The 7343-nt window shown below is 39.8% G+C and overlaps 1 non-coding gene across 1 annotated transcript; it reads right to left on the bottom strand.

The window, feature by feature from the left end:
- Positions 1-3871: 3871 nt before the first annotated feature.
- TRNAW-CCA lies at positions 3872-3943 on the bottom strand. Its single transcript has one exon. It is a non-coding gene; the product is annotated as a tRNA-Trp (tRNA).
- Positions 3944-7343: the final 3400 nt, after the last annotated feature.

The raw sequence follows: 7343 nt of genomic DNA, 5'->3' as shown, positions 1-7343 counted from the left end.
AGTACTCTTGCCTGGAAAATCCCATGGGCAGAGGAGCCTGGTAGGCTGCAGTCCATGGGGTCTCGAAGAGTCGGACATGACTGAACGACTTCCCTTTCACTTTTCACTTTCATGCATTGGAGAAGGAAATGGCAACCCACTCCAGTATTCTTGCCTGGAGAATCCCAGGAACAGAGGAGCCTAGTGGGCTGCTGTCTATGGGGTGGCACAGAGTCGGACATGACTGAAGCGACTTAGCAGCAGCAGCAGCAGGAATTTAAAGATTCACCAGTTAATTGATGGTTCTGCCTACACATGCATTTATTTTGATGGAATCTTTTAAAAATGAATTAAACAGTAAAGAATTTATTAAGTCGACTGCTCTCTCCCACTGTCAGTACCACTTTGGCTTAATGTAGCCACAGATACAAATTCAGTCATTTCTTGTTTGGTCTTTCGATTCTTTCTCCTGAAATTCCCATCTTAAGTGAAGAACAGATAGCATTGTCTTTCCTAATACATTAGTCAGGTCTTAATGTTTGTTTGTTGTTTATGTTCTTCCACCTAAGATCAGGTCAACTTTAGCTATGATATCTATATTTAAATCTAAAACATGTATTTGCTGAAGACCAAGTAAAAAATAATGATGGTATTTTATTTTAATATGTGGAAGTTTCAGTTAATGATTCCTAACCTCCAAATATTATTGGAGATATAACCTGGCAGGCTACAGTCAGTGGGGGTTGTAGGACTTGACTTAGTGACTAAATAACAACAACCTGTCCGTAAGCCCACAGGCCTTCCAGATCAATCTTCAGAATACTTAATCAAGCTCCATTCTTTGGACTCTCTAGTTGTGCTTGCTTTATCCAGTAAAATTTATTTAGCTTTGTGGACTGGATTGCCACTAATTTTAACACATATTTGTCACAATGTTTATCTATCATTCTTATACAACTAGCTTTGGGTTCCATGCTACCCATTGCTCTGGTCTACCACCGGAATTACTCAAAATTATCTTTTAGAGCGCCTGGAAAAACCTCTGTTTATTTCCAACATCCTCAGTTCCATTGCAAGTATCCTGGGGTTTTGTCTTTGTTACCTAAAGATTATGTCTTCTTAAGAAATTTAAAAAATTTTGTAGATTATAAATATCCTGAAATAATTGAGTGAACCCCTTTAAGGGGACTATTCATTATTCTGCCCAAGTTTCATCGACGCACAGTAATTTATAAACCTATCTATACATGTGATATAGTATAGATTGTAGATTTAAAGGTAGTTTTTCTCAACATAAATATTAAAAGTAAATTATAGTCTGGTTTTTAATTTTGTAGAAGGTTTTTTTTTTCTTTTTTATAGTGCTCTGATGGTTATGACTGATATGAAAACCTCAAAATATTTTGGGTTTGGTTCAGATAAGCATCTGTGACTTTGAATGTTATTCCAAACTCTTGAGTCCATAAATTAAAAATGCATGAGCAAATGGCTTATGCCAGATTTTTACTCTCAGATATAATCAGCTTCAGCAACAAAGCATGAGAATGACAAGTGCAGTATAAATTGCTCCTGATCCATAGGCAATCTCATGCTTATGAGCAGGTTCTTTCCCAAGAGTTCATGTGTAAGTTGCTTAGAACTCAGAATCAGGTCTTCATTGAAACAGTGCCACAGGGTGGTGAGGTACCTAGCATCAGAGCCTGGCATGGACTGAGTGCAAAAGCTTTTGATTACCTTCTGCCTTGATCTCTGAGTTGGAGAAGAGTAATAATGTAGTGGATTATTCAACTCTACATGTATTACCTCCTTTAGCAACAACTCATAGATAGGTTTTACTTTCATGCCGAGTTTATGAGAACAAAGAGATCAAGTCACCTACACATAGACTCAGTTGACAGAGGCAGGATTTAGACCCAAGTATTCTGGCTTCAGGGCTAATATTCTCAACCACTTCTTCTAGAAAGGGTTGGGGGATGGGTAGGGTGGGCAGAAGAAGCTGCTAGACCAAATGTGTAAGTGAGAGGAGAAGACAGTGGGGACAATGAGTTGAGAACAGCTGGCTGCCTAGGGAAGTGTACTCATTTTTTAACAGGGTAGAAGTTTTCCTTCGTTCTTTTTTCCTATTCCTAACTCCTTTTAAATTTTTCTATTCTTCTTCTATTCCTTGTTCTTCCTATTCCTAATTCTTTTTAAATTTTTACTATTATTTTCATACTGATGCCAAGAACTGACTCTTGAAAATACCCTGGTGTTGGGAAAGACTGAAGGCAGGAGGAGAAGGGGACGACAGAGGATGAGATGGTTGGATGGCATCACTGACTCAAGGAACATGAGTCTGAGTAAACTCTGGGAGTTGGTGATGGACAGGGAGGCCTGGCGTGCTGCAATCCTTGGGGTTGCAAAGAGTCAGACACGACTGAGCGACTGAACTGAACTGACCCTTCCTTATTGTTTCCCTCCTTTCATTCTTACACTACTGCAGATTCTATCTACTATTAAAGGCAGAATTGGATTTGGATGGATAAGGCTGACCCCCTGTTCTGGTGTGCCCATGCCTCAGCAGTTTCTGAAGACACCAGATTTTTAGTCTGAAACCAGGAAATTCCCTGGCAAACTAGGACTAGGCTGGTGACATAGTGTGTGTATGACAGGAAGAAGACTCTATAGAGAAACAAGGAGGAACAAAAGAAGGACCAAAAAGAATTCCTCAGGAGTGACCATGGGAGATTGCTATGAGCTGAACTTCAAGCAGTTGGGTTTCAAGTTTTAAACTCAAAGTGCATTGGGAACATTAAGCAAAAGTTCTTAAGTAGTATTTAGACATGTTAAATTTGGCTTCAACTTAGGTCACAAGGTTTTGAAAGAGTATAGGGCAGAGTGGGAACCAACTTTAATCTGATGAAAGCAACTGGAAAAACAACTCTGTTAAAAGTTTCCTTGTCCCTACAGGAAAGAAATATTCAAATTACTCAATGGCATTCTTTTGTTGTTTTTCTTATTTAGTGATTGAAGGAATAAGTAACATTGCTACTCACTTAAGTTTCATACATAAATAGTTTCTGTGATGATTATTAAGTTATATCTTGTTAAGAAACTAAAATTCTATGCTATCTACTATGTTCTGGTTTACCTTAAAGTACACCTTTATTAGCTATCACTTGAAGTACTGTCCTTATCTTCCTAAAAATATAATTGGTTGAGAGTTTATTTTTTAGTATTTTAAAATATTATTAAATGAATGAAAATTGTTTACCATTTTTGACCTAAATGAGGGCTATCTTTCATGAAAATGAATTTTGAAGAGGTTTACAATGAAAGAAATTCCCAAGTCTGCAAAAATAATAACCTTTGAAATGCTTTATTGATTGTTCAAAGGCCCATATTATATATTTTAATTTTTTGAGATTGCATGTTTCAGATAGATAACTCTTCATGAAATACTTTTTAAGTTGGAAATATCATGGCAGAGTAATGCAGTCTGTCTAGTTAAACAGAAATGTAAAATGCTCATTACTCAAGATTTTTATAATGAAAATTCTATAACATTTTGAATAACAAAGGTGAACCTTCTATTATTTTCTCCCTTTTGTCACTAAAAAGAAAAAAATGAATAAAATTCAAAAAAAATCTTTGCAACACCCTCAATTCAAACCTTGGTTAATATATCAGTCAATTTTGGGTGAAATAACAAACAATTTAAAAATATCAGTGACATGACATAAACATTTCATTTCTGTTTATGTTACATGAGTGAAGTGAAGTGAAGTGAAGTTGCTCAGTCGTGTCCAACTCTTTGCGACCCTGTGGACTGTAGCCCACTAGGCTTCTCCATCCATGGGATTCTCCAGGCAAGAATACTGGAGTGGGTTACCTTTTCCTTCTCCAGGGGATCTTCCCCACCCAGGGATTGAACCTGGGTCTCCTGCATTGGAGGCAGACACTTTAACCTCTGAGCCACCAGGGAGTACTAGGGCTTAACTGGGTCTTGTTACTGCACATCTTATCATTCAAGACTGAAAAAGCAGCTGCTCTCTGGGACTTGCTATTTTCATGGCAGAGAGGAGGAACCCAAGTGTGAACTGAGTTTGATGCAAACACCTGGGGTCACATATTATATCCTTCTAACCTATGTAAAAAACAACAAAAAAAAAAACCCCACACAACTCCTGAGTTTATTCTTTATTCTCACATTATTACCACACTCACACATTTTTGACAACAGATGGGTGGGGAGTTTCCACCCACCAAGCGAGTCTGAGTTAGGTGTTCTACAATTTGACTCAGTTCTGACAGCATCTACCTTTAGATAAGAGTCCACGGCTTAAGGGCTCTTTCTCACAAGACTGCCCCCACCCCTTCAGAGGATTGCAAGTCCAGGTTGTCACCTGCGCTTCTAACTGATAGGCACTAAATCAGGCCCCCACCACTCCCTCCTCACATTCAGTTACTTTGCTAGAGCTGCTCACAGAACTCAGGAAAACAGTCACTGTTTGCGTTTATTATATAAGGACTTGGCAAAACATGCAGATGAACACCCAGATGGAAAAGATACATAAGAGAGAGTGTGGAAAGAGAGGCAGTGAGCTCCCTGAACCTCCCTGAAGCTCTCTAGACCCTGCACAGTACTCTGGGGATTTTTATGGCAGCTTGATCACATAGGCATGATTGATCATTACCTCCATTTCTAGCCCCCCTCTCTCCTGTAGAGAATGAGGAATGAGTCTGAAGATTTCAAGCTTTTAATCATGATTTGGCCTTTCTGGTGACCAGCTCCCATTCAGGAGCCTCCTAAGAGTCTTCTGTTAAACCATGGGCTTCCCTGGTGTCTCAGAGGGTAAAGAATCTGCCCGCAATGTGGGCAGTCCCTGGTTGGGAAGATGCCCTGGAGAAGAATGGCAACCCACTCCAGTATTCTTTCCTGGAGAATGCCATGGACAGAGGAGCCCTTCAGGCTACAGTTCACAGGGTTGCAAAGAGTTGGATATGACTTAGCAACTAGCACTTTCACTTTAGAACAAAAGATGCAAATATCACCTGGCAAATTTCAAGGGATTTCAGTCTAGTTCAGTTCAGTTGCTCAGTCGTGTCCGACTCTTTGCAACCCCATAGGAACTCTATATTAGGAACTATGGTCAAAGGTGAAATATTAAAACAAAAGATGTTCCTGGGTGCATTTTTATTACTTAGGAAATTAAAAGAATTGTGCCAGGAACTGAGGGCAGAGACTAATATATATACACATATAAATACACACACACATATATATATATTTCTGTTTCTCAAAGCCCACTTCTGACGCAGTAGACATATGGCCCTCAGCCTTTCTGTCTCTGGACTTTCTCTGCGGCACTGGTGGTCCATTCAGCCTGCACACATTCTTTGCAGAGCATTGACTCCAAGTTGGTGCTTCAGCTTCAGCCTTTAGCAGATCATTCCCAGAGTCTTTCACTCCTTTTCACGCCTCTTCCATCTTGCTTGGCAATTCAGGAATTCTAATATTATCAAGACTTTCTGAGATTTTTACCAGAACATTAAATCTCATTTTTCAAGGGAATGGCTCCACGTCAATAAATTCTTTCCTTTTCAGTCATGAACTTCCTGAGCTGTTGACCACATACTCTGAAAATCCAATCCCAAGGATCCTTTCCTGACAGGCTAATTCTTGAGGATTCACAGGATAATTATTTCTTTTCTTGTTTAGTAGTTCCAGTACATTTCCATCTCACTGCTTGGTAATACTGGAATTTAACCATACTTTTCAGCCTAGAAGCCAGGAGAGAAGGTAGGCAAATCCTGAGGGAGGTACCTTTGTAGGAGCAACCTCTGAACTATCCTCCTGCAAGGGAAACTGTCTAGCTCTTCACAGAGGTGTTTGGACCAACTCTGCAAGTACTTGGGCTGTAGCCTTTTGGGGGAATTCACCTAGAGGCACTCATCATATGTATCCATGCTCCAACTTTTCCTAAGCAGACCTCTGGCCTTATCATAAGAATGTTCCTCAACGGAACACATTGAATCATCTTTGCAGTTCAGTGACCCTAAATATCAGATGCTGAATTTTCTCTCCAGCTAGGTGTACTCTCCTTTTGCAAAAGATAAGAAACTGTTTATAAGCTACCCAAGAAGCCTTCATGCTTTCACACTGACATTTGAGCTATTTCTTAACCATGTTCAGTTTCTTATTAACTCTCTATAGATTTACAGTATAACTTACTAATAATCAGCCATTCCACCGTCTTTAAACCGGTTCTTTGCACCACGTTTTTTCAAATCCCTGAATATTGTCCTAGCTAGGGAATTCACATTCAATGAGACATTCACCAAAGTCACCACTGACGAAATGTTTATCAACTGAACTGCTGCTCTGAGCCAGAGACTATTCATGATCCATATACCTCTTGGGGAGGGATCCTCATTTTCTGGTAGGTGGCAAATGATCCAGTTGCCAAACTCCACCTTACTCACTGAAACCATAAACTGCTTCCAGTGTGAGCCATGCCAGTTTAGTTCTTTTGGAAAGCAGAAGCCATTAAGATTGCATAAAAACCAAATGCCCAAAAAATGTATTGGAAAAAAATCCGCAAAGCATAAAAAGGCAAAGGGGGCAAGAACATCCAACGAAAGCCTTCCAACTGTGATGAATTTCTGGCTCTGGTCACAGAGAGAAAGGAAGCCAGAGGATTGGGTAGGGTGAGCCTCACACAGCAGCGCAGCTCAGAACATCTCTACTGACCTCAGAGGAAGCTTCTTTGGAAAGGCTGCTTTGCGGGAGTCCTGTTCTGCCTCCAAGTTGAGGTTCTCTTCCACTGCCATTTTCCAGGGCGGAGCATTGTGTTGGAAACCTGAAGCCTTGGCTCCTGTTGGGACTGGGATAGCCTGAAGGCACCTGGACCAGGAAGCTGTGAATTGACTGTACTTCTTCTGTCTGTCAGTTCTTTTTGGTTTTTTTGGAAGGAAGTCTGTGCATCATATCTCCATGGCTGCCCTGAAGACTTCTGACTAACACAGAGTCATTTCAACAATTTATTCAAACAGCTAAAACTTTCATCACAACACAAAATAGCTCCAAAAAGTACGAGATTAAAGAAAACCATGAATACCTGTTTTGCAATAAACTTCTTCACACTATTTGCTACTTTTTTCACTCTTCCTCTACTCATTGTCTCTTAATATCCTCCTCATTTTATCCCCTGTTGTGACAAAAATGTGCCTTCCATCTTTATATTTCCTTGAAGTAAAACCTGTCATTATATTCCTTTTCTTCTCATAGCTGTGATACTGTTTTTATGTAAAAGCTGTGCTTTTTGAGGTGCAAAACCTAACAGCCATTATGAAAAGAAGATTTAGCATGCACACACACACAC

Source organism: Oryx dammah, unplaced genomic scaffold (assembly GCF_014754425.2).
Source record: "Oryx dammah isolate SB20612 unplaced genomic scaffold, SCBI_Odam_1.1 HiC_scaffold_29, whole genome shotgun sequence".
In the NCBI taxonomy this organism is placed as follows: Eukaryota; Metazoa; Chordata; class Mammalia; order Artiodactyla; family Bovidae; genus Oryx; species Oryx dammah.
Note: the sequence above shows the minus strand (reverse complement) of the source record. Positions and strands in the feature narration are given on the sequence as shown.